The following is a 21,014-nucleotide window of genomic DNA, read 5'->3' on the forward strand; positions in this document are numbered from 1 at the left end:
TAGACTATGTGTGCATGCCTTTTATGGATTGGCACATTTCCCTGAGGTGCTCTGTGCTACAAATTGCACCCATGTTGGAATTAGAGCCCCCATATGGTCCAGAGGAGAGCACTAATGCTATATGAATGGCTACCATTCCACCAATTGCCAGGTAGTGATGATACATGGAGATATCTGACCAGCATGCCTGCCGATCATCCTGGAACTGCACATGATTCCCATATCTGTCACACTAGCTCACTCTCCGACATCTTCCTGCATGGTAGGATGCCCAATGGTCATCTAGTTGGTAAATGGAAGAAATATATATTTCTAATATATGTTGTTGTTTGTCTTTCGGCTTTTCCCGGTTAGGGGTTTCCACAGTGGAACTCCGGTCCGCTACTGATTGGCAGTTGGTTTTTATGGTGTCGAGTTGCCAGCCTGACGCCCAACCTTCAACAAAGGCACGCCCATTCAACGCATGTCTTTCGAACGCCCACTCGACCACGGGGAGGACATGCAAACTCCACACAGAAGACACTCCCAACTCAAGCTGAGAATCGAATGGGAGAACCTCTTGCTGTGAGGCAACAACGCTACCACTGCACCACCGCGGAAGTTCCTATATTTCTAATATATATATATATATATATATATATATATATATATATATATAGTTATAAACAATAAAATGTGTTACTTAATGCTAAATCATTTTTTATTTCTTTTGTCCCCTCTTCTCTATTTTTTTCCTTTCAGTTGATACTGGATATCCACTGGAACCATGGGTCATGACACCAGTGGGAGACCCAAGTGGAGCTGCTGAAGGAAATGTTAATACAACCTTATCCTAGACATGTATTATCATCCAGAAGGTCTTTGCCATATTCAAGAGTTAGTTTAAGTGCCTGGAGAAGTCTGGGGTGCCCTTCAGTATGACCCAGCTACTTCATGCAGGATGTGTATTGCATGTTGCATTCTACATAACATGATTTTGCACAGGTCTGCCTGAGAAGTGACCCATGCTATCACTACAGCTCCCAGTTCAACTTCAAACATGAATAATGTTGACCAGCTAGCAACAGTAGTAAGGGACACCATGTGGCAGGCACATTCCTGGCATATGGCTGTAGAGGTAAAGAGGTGGTGTCTGTTCCAGAACTAAGAACTGTAACATTCAGGTTAGTGTTTCCTTGCTTATAAAAAACACATAGAGTTTAACTGATGATAGTGGTATCTGTGGTCTATGCTGTGTAGTGCATGGTCTACTGACCCTTTTCATCCTCAGAACTCTCTTTTCAGAGAGGAGACACTGTAGCTTTTCTAGATGAATCTGTATAAATTGATAGATAGATAGATAGATAGATAGATAGATAGATAGATAGATAGATAGATAGATAGATAGATAGATAGAGATAGATAAACGTCAAAGGGGGCATTATATTCTGTGATGTGAATAGAATAAAAGGATACTCTAACTTTTTTGACATAAAGAATATTCTTAAACATATAACTGGGTGAGTTACAAATCTTTTCTAACTACAGTTACATTGTGGTGGAAAGAGAGTTCATTGACCATAAATATATCCAGGTCTCTAATGACAGATATCAGTTTTGTGGTGAAAGTCATTTATGCAATAGTCCAAGTGTGTTCTTATTTCCCAAAGAATATATTATTACATTTTTAGTGATGAATTTAGACCATGGAATTTAAATGATTAAGACTCTATTAAGGGATATTGACATCATCAGGAATGTTTATGAGAGATCTGAGTTTGCAGTCATCAGCAAATCTGGTCAGACTGAAACCCCTGATGTCAGCCTAGATGTCAGTGATATACAAACTGAAAAATCATGGTTCCAGAATGGATCCTCATGGATGCCATTGGGAAGAATTCTTTTTCTGTAAGGCGTGTCATCTAAACTAATATAATGTGTTCTGTCTATTAACCATTTTGTTATCCAATGAGTTATGTAAGATTTGATACTTAGTTTGGTCAGTTCAGTAATTGTTCTGGAATATGGAATAGTGTAAAAGACCTCAGCTAAGTTGAGGTTAACAGTGTGTACCCATCTGCCATCATCTGGCACCTTGCAACTTTCAAAGATGTCAGTAAGGTTATATAGGTAGGAAGCCAAATTGTTTTGAGATGTGGGATTACACACTATCACTGTATTTATGAATTCTAGGATGACACATTTCATTGCCATAAAATGAGTGTGGTGAGGCAAATTGGTCTATAGATCCCAGGGTCAGTGGTTAAGAATCCCTTGTGGAAAGGGATTGACAATAGATGATCTCCAAACTTCATAAGTATAACCAATAGACAGGCTGAGATTAAGAAAGTCTATGAGGGAGTCAGTGAGGCAATAATTTACACTAACAAAAAAAACATCTGGTATGTTGTCTGAACCATATAACTAACATTCTTGTTTTTTGAGATGACACCTAATACTTGTTCTGGAAGCAAAAAAGGGTTAAGTACTAACTGAATGGTGTGAAAAGGACAGCATGAAGGAGATAAGTGTGAATGGTACAAAATAAAATTGTCTTCAAAAACATATGTGATTTCCTTTGGGTTTGGGATGGTGATGCCCTCTGATATCAACAAACTGCAGTGCAGTGTTGAGAAATTTTCCTGAGATTTCTGACATAATGGATGTTGAGTTTGTGGATATCTTTGGAGGTGGCTAGAAAATTCAACATATACCTGGTCTTATCATTTTGTCTTTGGGTCTTGTTTAATCTTTTGATTTCACTTTTAGAGCAGGGGATCTGGGCTTATTTTTTTTAAGATCAGGAGATTTTTTTCCTCTTGTTCTATAGTTTCTTGGAGCTGGTGCTCCATAAAAGCTTTTTTTCTGAACATCGTATTGTATTTGTGGTAATCTGGGACAGGGGACTCAATGCAGAAGTTTAGGTGGGATTCAAAATCACTGGTAAACATGAGGGGTCCTCATGTTGTGGAGAGCTTTACAATTTCTTAAATTTAGAAACTAGCACTGGGAAGGTTGCTTTGGGGAAGGCTTTGAAAATAGTGCAGTTCCAGCACCATTGGTTGAGATCTTACAAAACCACTATGGCACGGATATGACCACTGAGGAGATGACTGGTGGTGTGATCCATAATGGTACCATATTTGTGATAACCATCTATAAAGGTTTGAGCCCTTAGCAGAGGTAGACACTAACTAACCTAGATAACAGGCATTAATGATTTTTAGGAAACACTATGAGTATTTGTTCTATGTTGTATGTCTTAGCCACTTTATTGATTGATAGTTGAAATCATCAAAAATTATTTTATTTGGTTTGAATATTACGGATTAGAATTTGTTAAGGTAATCTTCATGGGCTGTAGGCATCATGGCAGTTGTTCTGTAGCTGGCCAACATATGAAAGGTGGATGCAACTGTATTTAATCAGATGTATGAATTGAAGTGTCTTTATCTTGCTGCCATAGACATGAGTTGTTGGGATCATAAATAAAAACTGACTATCTCCCATCAGAGGCTAGACCATCATAAATGAAGGGTCTAAAGGAGTGGTAGGCATTGAAACCAGATACATAAGTAATGCATCATTACTCTGGAAAATTGTTTCTCTGGCTATGCAGATGTATATATTTATAGGCTGTAGAGGGCCTTGAGGTTGGGCATCTTTCTGTTTAGGCATCACTGATATTGGTGTCATTTATTTAGGCTGGTAGGTATAAGATATTGTCTTTTCTGAAAAAGGAACTATTTTTTGGCCAATATGCAGAATCCCACTAGAGAGAGGTGCAGATCATCCTCAGAGAAGCAAGTAAGACTATGCTTGGGCTTGAATTATGCAATGACATTGACACATATTAAGTGGAAAGAGCATATACATGCCATGTCAAAAATGTAGCCTCAGAATGTTATGAAAATAGCCAATATGTTGTCAGTTATAGAATATATTGGAAATAATGCAAAAACAAAATCAAATAAAAAAATGATTTCTTAGCATATAATGTTCTACTCTACTAAGCCTGAAATACAATACTTTGTTTCAGGGCAAGAAAGAAAATAACAACATGCAGCTTTATGTGCTAACACTGTCATGACATGTGCACATGCAGTGGAAGGGTCTGTGCATAGCAATTGCCTATTTTCAGTGTTGTTTACAGTATCTAAAAAGAAAGAAACAATGTGCATTTTTTTCATTTACTTTATTGACGTGTGTGTGTGTGTGTGTGTGTGTGTGTGTGTGTGTGTGTGTGTGTGTGTGTGTGTGTGTGTGTGTGTGTGTGTGTGTGTATAATTATTTACTCCTGGGTACCATTAGTGGACTGTTAATAATGGAAGATAGGGACTCTATTATCACAGTAGATGAGGTGTGAGTTTTAGAAAATTCAGTATCAAATCTTCTGTTTTCCAGTACAGCATTCCCAGAGCTCCAACTTCTTCATCTGACTCCATGTCCACTCTTCCCCTTTCCATCTTAATAACCTGGCAGTGCACAATCCCAATGAACTTGTCATTTCCCACCTGATACTGTCTATGAACTGAATACAATATTGTAGATGATATCTCACCAGTGGCCTTATAGTGATAAGATGACAAATGTGTTCTCATATTCTGCTGTGCGGAATAGATCATCATGGAAAAAACATATCTAGAGCTCTTTTTATTTTGTCTTCCATTGTTTCTTTTTTTAATAACTACAATAATTCTACATAAACAGAAATAAAACAGGATAGGTTAATACCTCAATATCAGAACAACTTAAGTATTTATTATCACATAGTACTGCATTTGGGTTTACTATCAGAATGCAGAAATTACTTTGGTTGTTTATGCTTACATCGAATGTATGGTTTCAAAGTGTAGTAAAAGCGAATGTAAACTGATCATCCTGATATTCAAATGGCAAATGCAGTTCAACAGTCATGTATTCAAAACAGCAAATATTGAATCCTTGCTATTAACATGGTTCGAAATTGGAAAGCAAAATCATTTTGAAATTCGCCATTGTATTTCAACGATATGACTAAACGATCAAAGTGATTTTCTCATTCTGATAGTAAACCCTGCATTTGAAGTTTGCATACATCAACCCACCTTGAAGAAAGAGTGCCCAAATTAATACAAAGATGACTTGAATGGTGAATGAGCACTGATAACCAGTCATTAAATAATCTGTGATATTTTGGTATCTAGAGCAGAGACAACAGAAGACTATCTCCGTGGGTAAAATGAGTTGTTATCCAATCATTTACATACAAAGGAAAATAAAAAGATCCACAAAAGGGTTATTTTTCAATACAACAGCAAGTTCTATTTGTATTCAGCCAAAGATCTGAACATTTCATTGTAAGCAATAGAAATCTCATAAATTAAAGGAATTTCTTCAGTGAGGTCTTTTGTTTTAGTCTAGCATTTACAATACAGAACTCAAGCAGTGATAAGATATATTAACACACTGCCCACAGAGGAATAATTGACACGGAGATACCCAAAACTTACTTGTAATTAACAATACGAATTATGCACTCTTTATGTTTACTAGTCACAAATGCCTAGTCTACTCACAGGTTTGTATGACCAGACCATATGAAATAAATTTGCTGTAGAGCTATCATTACAAATAATACATATTGGTGAACCTGTTTTGATGATTGTAGCCAGCATGCGAGGACTCAGGAAGGAATTATTTGTCAACACAAATTACTGCTGAAAACATTTAGAGAACACTAATACTTTGTAATCATTAGGCCAAATTAAGTCCCAACGAAGGTTAGTTTTTGCCTCCTTTAACAAGAAGGACCACTGTCTCTAGATATGTCTCAAATGTATTATGTACCTTCAAGACTGAAATGCATAGGAAATAGAAATGGCATGCTGGTTAGCTCAGTTAAAAAGAGATTTAATTAAATTTATTCCTGGGGATTCAGAAAGAACTTCACCAATGGCAATAGGAGCTGTGGCCAAAAGAGACTGTTTCTATGATGCAGGAATGTATGACTCAGAAACATATTTGCTGCATTTAGGCTCATTATCATGTAATTTGCATGTCTAGAAAACATCCTTAACTACTGTGAGTAGCAATCAGCACTGGCAGCCCATGCATCTCATTGGCACAGGAATGCCCCCTTTAACTTTCTTATTCACTTTCCAACACAACACACACACACCAACATATATAAATACCAACACTAACTGCCCCCTGAAATCCCCAGCAGTTACCTGTAACTCTGGGGAAAACAAGCTTTTGTCCATGTTTATTAACACTGGCAACTGATATAATCTCTGCAGCCAAGCCATGCTCTGAATCAGTCTGTCACATTAATGCAATACCATAGGTTCATAGGTAGGTACCAGGCTATCGGCCCAAGGGCCTAAGTAAGCCTAGCCAACAAGGTTCCCTGGCTTACACCACCCAAGAAAGGTAATTTCCTTTGCCCCAGTCGAGCAGAGCCACAGAAGTGATCCCCGGGGTGTATTTCCTATTTTCCATCCACTCATCAAGATTTTTCTTGAAGAGTGCTAATGAGGAACTTTGCTTGACATAAATGGGTAGCTTGTTCCAGAGTATAGGAAGTCTCTGGGACAGGAATCTATCTCTCCAGCATATCCTGTTTATTATGGTGACAAGGATTAGGTCCCTAGAGCGTGTAGCTCGGAGGGATTGGGATTTCTTTAGGTGTAGCATGTCCAACAGCTCTGGGTTTAATATAGTTTTATATGTTAGGCAGAGATCTCCTCAGAGTAGGCGATATGCTACAGAGAAAAGCTGGAGTTATTTGATACGGTCAGTGTAGGGCATCTGTTTGAGGCCAGCAGTCCTCTTTGTGAGGTACTTCTGTGGCCTTTCCAGCTGCTGCAGATGTCTTGTGAGGTACATTCTAAAAGGGGCATTGTACTCTGTAATGGGTCTAATGAGTGCTGAGTAGAGGGGAGCAATGATCTCTTTTTCCTTGGATGAGAACCCTTTTGTGATGAGGTGTACCTCATAGAAGGACTTCCTGACTACTGTGGCAATGTGATTATCGAAGACAGACTACTGTCCACCTGTGTCCCAAGGTCTCTTATCACACATTCACCATTAAGTAGACTGCTGTTTATGTGGTAGTTCATGGGTACAGAATTTTTACCAAAGGGGATGACAATGCACTTTTTGGCATTGAGCTTGAGGCCATGCCTCTGACACCAAACATCTGTCTCAGTGAGGTCCTTCTGTAATATGTCCACATCATTTGGGGACTCGACTATGGCTCCTAGTTTGCAGTCGTCTGTGAACTTCATTAGCCAGAGGCCTTCTGTGTTAGCCTGTACTTCTGAGAAAGTAGATACCAAACAGGAGAAGTCTGAGGACTGAACCCTGTGGTACTCCACTTTGTCACTGGTTTGAAGTCAGATTTGGAGTCTGCAACCTTTACAGTGTGGGTTCTGTCAGTGAGCCAGTTGGCAACCCATCTTGTGACGTAGGGATTTATACATAGTTTAGTGAGTTTAGCTATAATTCCAGAATGGGGGATGGTGTTGAAAGCCTTGGCGAGGTCAAGATATGCTGTATGAACCACCTTACTCTCGTCTACAGCTTTGGTGACTGCGTCAAAGAAGTCGATCAGGTTCAGAAGGCATGATCTGCCTTTCACAAACCTGAACTGGGTGGTGTCCAGAGTTTGGAGGTTACCAATGTCTCTGTTTATGAGTTCCATGATGATACGTTCCATAGCCTTGCAGACCAGGCTCGTCAGGCTAATAGGGCGATAGCTCCCAGGATCAGTGGTGGCTCCCACTTTGTGGAGTGGGATAATTGTTGCTGTGCACCATTCAGTGGGCACAAAGCCTGATGTGAGTCTATGATTTAACATGGTGCTTAGGTGGGGAGCCAGTTCTTTCTGAAGTTCATGTAAAACACAGCCTGGGATGTTGTCCAGTCCCATGGATGCTGTGTTTTTGGTTTTAGAGAGTGCAGCTTTTACCTGCATAGATGTGATTACAGGGACTCTGTATTCTTCCTGTATAGATATGGGCCCTTTAGGGAATGAGAGGGTGGTTAAGTTAGCACTGAACCTATCTGCCAGGATGTTGGCAATATCAGTTGGTTCTATAATTTTTGTGCCGTTGTGCTGCAACTCAGAGCAGATCTGGGTGTTGCCATTGAGATTCTTGACATAGCTATATAATGCTTTGTGGTTGCCCTTAGAATCAGTGGCGATTTTTTTATAGATAGCTTTGGAGGATCTTATAAGAGATCTCAGCTTCTTACTGAGGCTGGCAAGGGAGCTCCTCCACTCATGGGATTTTACTCTCTTTTGCAACAGTTTCTTCCTTCTGTTGTACAGTTTGTTTATGGCAGGGGACTACCAGATTGGCTTCCTTTTTTTGGAGGATAGTGTCTTGGTTCTGTTTGGGATAGCACAATCCATGCACTCGTGTAAGTGCTTATAGAGTGCATTTGTGTAGGATTCAGCAGTCGTAACTGTATTGTCTATCTGCATGGGTGTCATGAAGTTCGCCACTTCTGTCTTAAGAAGCATGAAGTTGGCTTTGGAGAAATTTTTTTACAGTGGTTTCCTTAATGGTGGGTGGGGGCGGGATGCAGCTATCTAGGGTGATTAGCTTATGGTCGGATCTGACCAACGAGGAGTTGACTTCAGGTGTGGAACACCGGTCACTCATGTTGGTAATGACTAGGTCTAGGATATTGTTACCCCTGGTGGGGGTGTGGATAAGTTGATCCAGGGCATTGGAATTTTTGAATTCCAGAAAGCATTGAGCGAAGGAGTTGGTACATGAGTAGTTTTCCCAGTTAATGGTGAAGTAGTTGAAATCACATATTTTTAGGGTGTTTGGTTGAACCCTAATATTTTCCAGTATATTAAGATAGGGGGAGTGGGAATCCTGGGTTATGGTGGGGGATCTGTAGCAAGCTACAATTTGGACTGCAGTTTTGCCCAGAGTTAGTTGCAGTTGGATAACCTCGGATGCATTATGCTGTGCAACTAGCCTGGAGGTGTGGATATCCTTAATGAATATGGACACACCTCCGCCTTTGGTGTTCTGGTCCTAGTTACATGGCCAAAAAGTGTGGTATGAGTTATAGCCTGGTAATGCAGGGGTGCTCTCTAGAGCCTTGAACCAGGTCTCAGTCACGGCACAGATATCAATGTTCTCCATTTTAAGGAGTGCCTCAAGTGAGTGCATTTTGAGATTTAGACTTCTAGCATTGAGTAGCATTACCCTCAGTTTTTGCTTGCCTGTTCCTGTTATGGTGGTGAATTTGTCATTTGAACCTTGCCTAAAGTAGACACAATAGGGGCAGCAAGACCCTTAGCCAGTATCCAGAATCCCAGGGGCGACAGGTGCAGGCCATCTCTGGCAAAGCATTGTGGTCTTTCGACCATGTCGTCCAAGGCAGACAGATACTGGATCCCCTTAGAATAACACCAGAAGCTTAGACAATTGTTGAAGTCAATCATTTTGTCCTTGTACTGTGGTATCATTCTGGGCATGGCAGTGTGCTACTCAGGGCTATGGTCATACCTGCCTGAGCTACAAGATCGGAGAGCTCTTCCATGTCTCTTTTCATGTAGTCCAGGGGGGTACATCTCAGGTCATTCTCACCAACATGAACAATGACAGAGTCATATTTGTACTTGCTGTGGAATTACTTGAGTGTGTGGGTTATGTGGCGGATCCTGGCACCCAAAAGGCAGCTGACAGTAACCTTCTCCTTGTTTAGCCTGGTGAGTGGGACATCAGTGTGCCTGACTATAGAGTCAACTATGACTAGTGTGTTGTGTACATTGTTTTGCCTTATGGGCTGTGGTTTATTGGCACACTGAGTCTTTGGGCTATGTGTCATTTGGCTTGTGTTGGGGTGGAGGTTGCTTGCTTTTCTGCTTTGGAGGTCTCTGTTGCTTGAGAAGATTATTACTGAGAGCCTCCGCAAATGTTTTTGTGTTTCTATGTGTGGATTTTGGTGGTGTAGGTTTAGTGGGACTATGTGATGAGTGTGGTGTGGTGCAAGTGTTTACCTTCTCCTCTTGACTGTCAAGTTCAGTCTTGGTTGGAGAGAGCTTAACCTCCAGTTTGGTTAGATAAGTGCATCTCTCACAGGTTGTGATGTTGGGTGGTCAGAGGAGAAGGTTGTCTGTGTACATGAGGCAATTGCTACATTGTCCCAAGATGCCCAGATTCATCAGATAGACAGGAGAGAACATTGAGTGCTGACACGTGGACTTGCCTGAATAAAAAACTACTTATCTCTAGACAAGTGAAGAAAGTGAGTATAAGAGCTGTTTTTCTCTAAGCAAGTGAGGAAAGTAAGTACAAAAACTGTTTTCCTCTAGGTAAGGAGGAAGGTTGAGTTCTGTAGTAATATGTAGCTTATTTAGTGCTAACAACAAGTACTGAACAAGTGGTTAATCATGAATAAGCAAATTCAAGTGCTAAAACTAAGAATCTGTACCTGGATCTTGTGTTAGATAGGCTACCAAGTGCTTACCACTCCCACTGATAAGCTAGAATGTTTCCCTCCAACACAGAAAGGCTTGGAGGGTTCAGAAGCTTACAAACAGTCCTTGATACAGCAAATCTATATCTGGACTAGAATAGTTACAGGAAAGGTAGGAAACAAGCGTAAACGTGGGCTTTTAAACCAGGACGTTTAAAGAGATGGAAAAACTGCCCAAACAGCCAATAAACTACAATTTCTGGGACAGAAACCACTGTTGTGCTTGATAGGCTACCTAGTGCTTACCACTCCCACTGATAAGCTAGAAGGCTTCCCTCCAACACAGAAAGGCTTAGGGGGCTCAGAAGCTTACAAGCAGTCCTGGATACAGAAAATCTGTATCTGGACTAGACTAGTTACAGGTTCATAGGTTCATAAGTAGGTACTAGGCTATTGGCCCTTAGGGCCTATATAAGCCTAGCCTAATGGTACCCTGACTTTCGCCACCCAAGAAAATTATTTTCCTGTGCCCCTGTCGAGCAGAGCCACAGAAGTGATCTCCGGGATGAATTTCCTATCTCCCATCCAATCATCAAGATTTTTCTTGAAGAGTGCTAATGAGGAGCTTTGTTTGATATAGATAAGTAGTTTGTTCCAGAGTATGGGAAGTATCTGGGACAGGAATCTATCCCTCCAGCATGTTTTGTTTATTGTGGTGACAAGGTGTAAGTCCCTAGAGCATGTAGCTCAGAGGGATTGAGATTTCTTTAAGTGGAGCATGTCCAACAGCTTTGGGATTTACATAGCTTTTTATTTTAGGCAGAGATTGCCTCCGAGTAGGCAATACGTGACAGAGTAAAGCTGGAGTTTTTTGAGACAGTCTGCATAGGGCATCTGTTTGAGGCCAGTAATCCTCTTTGTGAGGTATTTCTGTGGCCTTTCCAGTTGCTGTAGATGTCTTGTGAGGTACATACCAAAAGGGGCATTGTACTCTATAATGGGTCTAATGAGTAATGAGTAGAGGGGAACAATGACCTCTTTTTTCCTGGATGAGAAACCTTTTGTGATGAGATGTGCCATGTACAAGGATCTCCTGACTACTGTGGCGATGTGATTATCAAAGGAGAGACTACTGTCCACCTGTGTCCCAAGGTCTCTTAGCTTCATAGATTCACAGGTAGGTACTAGGCTATTGGCTCAGGGGCCTACGTAAGCCTAGCCAACAAGGTTCCCTGGCTTACGCCACCCAAGAAAGGTATTTTTCTGTGCCACTATCGAGCAGGAACACAGAAGTGATCCCCGGGGTGTATTTCCTATTTCCAATCCACTCATCAAGATTTTTCTTGAAGAGTGCTAATGAAGAACTTAGCTCTTATCACACTTTTGGTGTTAAGTAGACTACCACCTATGTGGTAGTTCATGGGTACAGAGTTTTAACCAAAAGGGATGACAATACACTTTTTGGCATTGAGCTTGAGGCCATGGCTTTGACACCAAGCATCTGTCTCAGTGAGGCCCTTTTGTAGGATGTCCACATCATTAGGAGTTTTGATTATGGCTCCTAGTTTACAGTCATCTGCGAACTTCATTAGCCAAAGACCTTCTGTGTTAGCCTGTACTTCTGAGAGTACCCAGCAATGAACCCTGTAGTGCTACGCTTGTTACTGGTCTGAAGTTGGATTTAGAGTCTGCTATTTTCACAGTGTGGGTTTTGTCAGTGAGCCAGTTGGCAACCCATCTTGTGACATAGGGATATATACCTAGTTTAGTGAGTTTATCTATAATTCCAGAGTTGGGGATAGTGTTGAAAGCCTTAGGCAAGATCTAGATAGGCTGTGTGAACCACCGTACCCTCATCTACGGCTTTGGTGACAGCTTCAAAGAAGTCTATCAGGTTTAGGGGACATGATCTACCTTTTACAAACCCGAACTGGGTAGGGTCCAGAGTTTGGAGATTACCAATGTCATTGTTTGTAAGTTCCATGATGATATGCTCCATAGCCTTGTAGACCAGGTTCGTCAGGCTAATGGGGCGGTAGTTCCCGGGGTGCATGGTGGCTCCCCCCTTTGTGGAGTGGGATAACTGTTGCTGTGCACCATTCAGTGGGCAAAAAGCCTGAGGTGAGGCTATGATTGAACATGGTACTTAGGTAGAGTGCCAGTTTGTTCTGTAGTTCATGTAGAATGCAGCCTGGGATGTTATCACGTCCCATGGATGCTGGGTTCTTGGCTTTGGAGAGTAATTTTTTTTACCTGTGCAGCCATGAATACAGGAGCTTTGCATTCTTCTGGTATAGAGATGGGCTCTTTAGGGGATGAGAGGGGGGTAAAGTTAGCACTGAACCGATCTGCTAGGATGTTGGCAATATCAGTTGGTTCTGTATATTTAGAGCCACTGTGCTGTAACTCAGAGCAGATCTGAGTATTGCCATTGAGATTCTTGACATAGCTATAGAATGCTTTATGGTTGTCTTTAAAATCAGTGGCTATTTTTTTTCGTGACTAACTTTGGAGGATTTTATGAGGGATCTCAGCTTCTTACTGAGGCTGACCAAGGAGTTGCTCCAATCATGTGATTTTACTCTTTTTTGCAACCATTTCTTTCTTCTGTTGTAGAGTTTGTTTATGGCAGGGAAAGGTGGGAAACAAGCGCAAATGCAGGCTTTTAAACCAGAAGGTTGAAAGAGATGAAAAAGCTGCCCAGACAGCCAATAAACTACAATTTCTGGGCCAGAAACCACTCTTGTGGTATATAGACTACCTAGTGCTTACCACAGGCATTTCTGGTTGGCAAGCACATAGCTAATTAGCATAGACTGCTCCCCAGAATGCTCCATTAGCATTTGCAGTAGAACACAGAGACAGCCCACCACAGTGCTGCCCTCTTTGTGGTACAACACTCTCGTACCTGCAAAGTGGACACCAGGCTTACAAGTTGTGGTAACCTTTCTGAATTTGGTTAATTGTCTGTTATGTATTCAAATTAGCTGAAAGATGTTTGCTACAAAAATTCTTATTAATGTCAACTGTGGAATGGCATCTACTTTTAGATTTAAAAGGAAGAAGAGTTCTAATATTCTTTCTATTTCTTGTCAGTTTGTATGTCATGGAAATGTCTTTTAACATATGAAAATTATGTAACAGTAAATGCTAATCATTAATGTGATACTGGAATCATTCTCAGTAGCTTTAAATATCATTATTTTTAAGAAGGCCTAACTTCCTTGCTATATTTTGAGTATTTAATACCAGACACTTATGAAGAGAAATACATTTAATGCAAATGCTCAGAGTTTTGTAAAAAATGAGTAATAATATGAGTGAAATGTCTAGGCTACTTCTGAGAGATATAACTATTAAAATCCAAATGGGCACATTTTTGACAAATGCTTAAAATGGCCAGAAATATGGAAAAGCTTAACAATTCTTGCAACTAACAGAAAACAGAAATAATGAAAATTTTTAAACCAGCTTTCGACTTTAGAAAGACTGTTTAGCCTTACCATTACTGTTTTATTCTATACTAAATTAGAGACTGGTTTATTAATAGATTTAACATGCTGATTTGAGAGCTGTGAAATTAAGTTCTTGCAAGCAATTCCATCTAACTTATCAAATTTCCAACATGCCTTTGAGCTGAGATTTAAGGCTGACCCTGACACTACAGCACATACTTGCATCAAATAAAACAATACTGTTGTAGTATTCATAAAGTGTAAATCATCTTATGATGACAATTCCTCAGTGACACTCCATTGACAAGTATCACATAATTCAACAAAGTTGAAAATGTAATTGGAACATTTCACCACTGACTTTCGTTATATGATGGCCCCATGTGCAGTGAAATGTGTTTTCGTGCCATAAGATTCATTCCATAGTTCTTGAAAAAAAGGAAACCATGAACAATTTACCCACAGCTGACATAGAAGCATCAATAAGTAATATCACAATAAACACCATCAGGGGGATTCAATAATGCCTACACAATAATTTTGACCATGTGTGTATCGCACAAATACGCAAATTTCAGTACAAGTAGCTGAATTTCATGCTAATGAAGCAAATCAACATGGTGGAGTGATTCAACAACCTCTAAAGTAACCATGTAGACTCCTTGTTCATTTCGGATGTATATTCCAAAACTTTTCAAATACAGCCACAGAAAGAAATCTACACGGAAACAAGAGCAAGTAAAAGCTATTACATTTGTACAGAACTGACCTTAACATGTAACACCCCACATATGATTACCTAATTACACATTGTGGATGCTAGAAAATCACAGTAACAAGTATAAAAATACCTTTTTAAGTGCTATGACATAAGTGCAGCTTCACTCCCCCACCCCCAAATGAAGAATGCACTCATAAGTAAAGCAGGCTGCTAAAATTCTTGAATGTCATGAAACAAACTATTATTCCATTATGTAAGTATATGCATTATGTAGCTGATTTTCATACAGTCCCATTTTATTAAAACATGTATGCCTCTGTTACAACATTGGGCACCCGTGAAGTTTCCCTGCCTACACAGTTACTAACCGTGTAGATTCCAGGCTGTCAGCATGGTGAACAACTCATTAGAAATGTTGAATCTCAAAAAAGAGTAACCATGCAGGGATGTTCACTTTGTGTATCCACTTCCACAGTGTCCATGTTGAATGCATGGCAACAGTGAATGCTGAAATAAGGGGATTGTGTTAGGTTACACTTGCCATTGTTTGTGTGATATGGAGCTTAGCACAACCACGAGAAACAGAGGAATGAATGGCAGGTTTCTCTGGGTTATGTAATTATTCCTGTGGCAGCACATGTATGTGTTAGGCTGGAATGTAGATGGGCCTAAGTTTGACTACAGGGTGTGCAACCTTTCCTTCACTTTTCATGGCCCATGTTTTTGCGATATCATGACAATGGAAGAAATATCAGTTTTTGCCTACGTTTACTTATTTATGCAAAGGTGCACATAGTGCATGAATGAACAAGCAACAGGTGTATTTCATAGATGCTAGTTATAACATAAGCAGGTGAACTGGATGTTAATCAACCAATCCAACATGGTGGAGCTTTTCAACAATGTATAAAGTATCCATGTAGCCTCCATTCTGTTTTTTCTTCAATACTTCAATACCACTGGAGTAGAAACAAGGAAATTTTAACTGACAAAATGCTAGGGGCTGCTGCAGCTATTCAACATCTGTATGTAACAGAGGCTGAACCCAATGCTGTTGGTGGTGTTGACAATAGGCCTAGGCCAAAAAGGAGAAGAGTGTTCAGGCCTAGGCAACATTCCAGGTGCTACATTAGCTGGAGATTGTAGAGCACTACAGGCTGGACAGGGACACATTATAAGAACTCTGTGAGCTCTGCCACCCTCAATTCAGAGCCAGAGCCAACCAAGGAAACCCATTCCAGTGGAAATTAAGGTAAGTGTAGCCCTTAGAATATTAGCTACAGGTACTTTTCAAAGACCAACTGGGGACATGATGGGTGTGTCATTGGCATCAGACTCTAGGATTCCCCACCAATTTCTGGATGCTACGCTCATGCATGCCAGTGAGCACATATTTTCCCACTCATAGCTCTGAAGAGAGGGCCAGAAATATGGAACTCTTTTACCATGTAACACACTACCCTTAAGTACTGGATGTCATGGATTGCAGTCATGTATACATTAAGGCACCACCCAGTGAGCAGGTTAGAATCTACATTAACTGCAAGGGATATCACTCTGTCATGTGTAATGACTAGGGAATTATCTTTAATGTGTGTGCTGGCAACTCTGGCAGTTATTATCTAGCACACATCACAGCTGTACCAGATGTTTGCTAGAGGGGGTCATCCCACGGGCCATTTACTGGGGGGTTGCTTGCTATACCCTGGAACCGTGGCTGATGTCACCCATCAGAAGTGCACACACACCCATGGAAGAATGCCATAATGAGGCACACACTCAGGGCATGTGCTTGGGGTTCTGAAGTCACGGTTCCAGTTGCCTAGATATATCTGGTGGAGCCCTGCAGTATAATTCATGCACATGTACACAAATATTTACAGTATGTGCTATGCCACACAATCTGATTCTGTAGAAACAGCTGCAGTAGGATCAGTAAGGGGAAGGGACACACATCCACCCACCAACACCAAGGTCACCACAGCCACAGTCAGAGGAGGACTCATAGATGGAACCCCCAGCTGCTGTCCCTGTAGGCAGATGTGGGCATGCTCAGTATGCCCTTGCTTTGGATAAGAGACAACACATAGCACATTCACTAACCACCTAGGGACCAAGTACATTTCTCCTACTCACATACATATAGTAAAATTGGTGCCAGGCAACTTACGCAGCCTTCATCTCCCCATGTATTGGCTGCGTATTACTTCCATCAAACAAAGTCATCTCTGAATTAAAGGTATGTCAACTGATGAATTTGCATGGTAAGTCCTGAACCTAGAGTGTATACTTTAATAATATTATGGAATATCCTTTTATTTCCTAACTTGGCACCTTAACATGTGACAACAGACACTTATTTTACTTATATTTTTCCATTAGTATTTAGTAGGCCTCAGCCATGAAAGACTCACACAGTCATACCTCTGAAGAATACTGATGTTCCCTGCATGGTCTCAGTTCAGCACCATATCATTGTACTGGTAAATCATTAAAGACAGAAGTTAGAAAGTGATGATACACATTACAGTTTCAGACTTCAGACTTTGTGTCATAACAGTAACTGAGCATTGTTCCTCCCAAAAGAGGTGTGCACCCTTGTTCCTCCCATAACAGTAACTCAGCTATGCTACCCCCAAAAGAACAGTATATGCATGTTTGTGCCATCCAGCCTGGACTGCATATCATATTATTGCCAATTATATCCTCTCACATGATAAGGACAACGATACGGAATGGCTTACACACTGCATGTGTTAGATAACTAATGAATGATCAAGAAACTCAGAAAGGTAAGACAGAGCTGTATATTTGTAAGCATAATTCTGACAGGTTGTGTGATCACCAAATGCTCTATGTCCAAATATAGTAAAGAGAATTAAATGTACAAATCACAGCTGATGGTTTGATATCAGTGTACATTCTGATGCAGTTAGTTGTGTGAAGAATGATTTAATTTCACTGCTGTAAAGCTGTTTGTGTGGCAAAGAGGACTAAGGCATTAATCTGTTTTCTGAAGCTGCATTGGTGTGAGGGTTCAAATCCTGACATATGTAGAAATTTGTGATGTGTACTATCAATTTCTACTGGGCTTTTAGACATTTTGAGTATGTGTTCATTAGTTTTAGTATCTTTTCCTCTCTGTCTTCTTTTAATTCTACTATTGCATGATGTGCCGTGTCCCGAAAAACAATTTGGCTAAGTTTATCTTGTGCAAAGGGCAACTTTGCAGAAACAGGAAAAAACAGATCGCCTAGAAAGCAGACACCCAAAAATAGAAAATGGATACATTCAATTAATGCTCTTAGCCAGCATGAAAAGCCAGTCTGGAGTACAGATGGGACTGGGGTATAGTAGCAAGCATTAGCAATGCTGCTTGTGTTTGCGCACTGCATCCCTACGTGCAAACAGACCTATATCATATGCGTGTGCACTTTGCTAACCATTGTGCAAATCCAATGCTTGTTGCACTATGGAATCATAGATATGATATTTTATTATTCGTGTTTATTGTCCAGTTCCTTTGTATGACAAAAAACTGTATATGGAAACATTGCATACTAAAGGCACAATATAACTATATGTCATATATTTATAATACATCCATTTGTTCCCCTTTCCTACCACACCACTCCAAACAAGCACTACAATCCTGGGTTCTCATTACTTTTTCTGCACATATATCAACCACAATACAAAGTGTTATGCATAATGTTGTGTGCTTACTCATGGACAGGGCATCTTGGTGGTACTCACAGCCTTGCTGTGCAAAACTCAAACAGCCAAGTATGCTCAATAAGGGTACTTGTGTTGTTATACAGCTGGGCTTCAAAACAGCTTACTGATATTAGGCTACTAGCTTCAGATGACACCATGAAGCAATGAACCTATGCAGGCCTCTTAACCTCTTGTCTCCCACATGGCCTGTCGATGTCATCTACTATAAGTTTTCTTGCAGTCCTGTCAAAATCAGACATGTGCTGTGACACGTTTGATAAGCATTGGGTTCTGTAGTCTGTGTCCTTTATATGTAGGGCTTCTATTCTTACTGCAGTCGTGTGTGTGTGTGTGTGTGTGTGTGTGTGTGTGTGTGTGTGTGTGTGTGTGTGTGTGTATGTGTGTGTGTGTGTGTGTGTGTGTGTGTCTAGACAGAAGTGCAGAAGTGTGTATCCCACAGTACCTCTCCAATGGCATGGCTTGCCAGTTTTTTAGGGACTTGCACGAGCCTACACATCCATTTCATGCAGGCCTCCCAACCTGTTGTCTACCACATGGCCTATCGATGTAATCTACTAGAAGTTCACCTGCAGTCCTATCAAAATCAGACTTGTGCCATGGTGCATGTGTTAAGTACTGTGTTCTGTAGACTACAAACTTAAATAAGTAGGGGTTCTATTCTCACTGCAGTCAACTGTATGTGTGTGTCTAGACAGAAGGGCAGAAGTGTGTATCTCACAGTTACTTCTCCAATGGCATGTCTTGCCAGTTTGTTGAGACTGCATAAGCCTACACATATATTTCATGCAGGCCTCCCAACCTGTTGTCCTCCCCATGACCTGCCAATGTTATCTACCATAAGTTCACCTGCAGTCCAATCAAAATCAGATTTGTGTCATAGTGCTTGTGTTAATTCCTGTGTTCTGTAGTGTGTGTAGTTAGATAGGTAGGGGTTCTGTTTTCACAGCAGCCAAATTGTATGTGTGTGTGTCTGTGTGTGCGTGTGTGTGTGTGTGTGTGTGTGTGTGTGTGTGTGTGTGTGTGTGTGTGTGTGTGTGTATGAGCTGTTGCTGGATTTACAGTGAGCCTTTTACAGCAGACTATGGGACACTGTTATCTTGTCTTCAGTAAAGACTGTTGATGTCATCGTCTATAAAGTGTTGTCTGACACATTCCAAGCCAGACTTGAACTGAGGTGCTTGTGTTAAGTACTGTGTTCTGTAGTTTATGTACTTAAATAGGTAGGGATTCTATTCCCACTGCAGTCAAATGGTGGGGGAGGGGGTTGTGTGTGTAAATGTGTGAGAGCTGTTGCTGGGCATTACAGTGAGCCTTTTACAGCAGCCTGTGGGACAATTATCTTATACGGGACAGACACACCTCTATCATTACTAGGTTATACAGTAAGCCAAAAGAAGCTGTTGTCTACAAATACAAAAGTGAGAACCCTGAACTGGAAGACCACCCTTCTCAGCCTAAACAAGCAAATAAGGCAACTTATCCAATTTCTCACCCCGACCCTTATTTTCTCTTTTTTTATGATTTTTAACCCCCCCCACACCACGATTGGGTAGGCCTGAACCATGCAATCCACCTGCCCCACTCCACTGGCTATGTCACCAAGGCCCAACATGTTTGAGCCACTACCTGGTAGCACCCATTGTGAGTCCCTGCATTACCTGGCCCCTCAGGTACCTCCGTCCTGGAGGAAAGGCCTGTGGTTCCCTCTGGGAGCAGTGGGGGTGGGGGTGATTTTATCATCTATGAAGAACTGCTGAGGATGGTGCGTAGGTTTGTGTGCCATACTGTGGGTGCATAGTTACTATGGATGGAGACACTGCTCTCCATCATTGTATTGAATAATACAAGGTAACGCAGAAGTCAGACACTGCAGTCATCAATACAGTGAGGCAACAGTGATGACATTCCAGTGTGTGAGGACTCGATTCTTACTGTCACCCAGCTTGACATCCATGAGTTTGTGAGGTCCACACCCTTACCCCAACCATGGTGCTCACCCATCATCCCTGTGTCTTGTCTTGTATGTCCTGTCTGTCAGCAATATCTTCCTCACCTAGCCAACTTACCTGCTTCAGACATACTTGTGTCCCTTCCTCAACATTCCTCTCTCTGCCTCTCTCCAAAAAAAAAAAGGGCACAAGTCACAAAAAAAAAAAATTGTCCCATACAAAGCTTTCCATGTCACAAATGTGTCTACTTGACACACTTGATTCGATCCAGTTGACTATACAACATGATAACACTGTTATCACCTCTCTCTCTGGAGGTGACAGTTCAAATTCAGCCAATTTTCTTTACATATCAGTTTTTCAGAGCACATTCTCAGTATACTTCACATATTCACAATACATACATGTTTTGTCCACCCCCAAGCAATACAAATCTGAAGACTCAGTATTTTTACACACATATATCAACCACATTACAAAGTATAATAAATAATGTTGTGTGCTCCCTCATGCACAGGGCCAGGCAGTGGTGCTGAGAACCTTCCTCTGCTAAACTCAAACATCCACCTATGCTCAATAATAGTACTTGTGTTTTTACACAGCTAAGCTTTTACACACCTAGGACACACTCAACATTTAGGCTGTTGGCCTCATATGAACCTATGAATGTATGTGCTTATGCAGGCCTCACAACCTGTTGTCCTCCTCAGAGCCTGCTGTCATCTACCATAAGTTCACCTG

The sequence above is a fragment of the Protopterus annectens genome, chromosome 17.part0, assembly GCF_019279795.1.
Source record: "Protopterus annectens isolate FY-2018-M chromosome 17.part0, PAN1.0, whole genome shotgun sequence".
Taxonomy (NCBI): Eukaryota; Metazoa; Chordata; order Ceratodontiformes; family Protopteridae; genus Protopterus; species Protopterus annectens.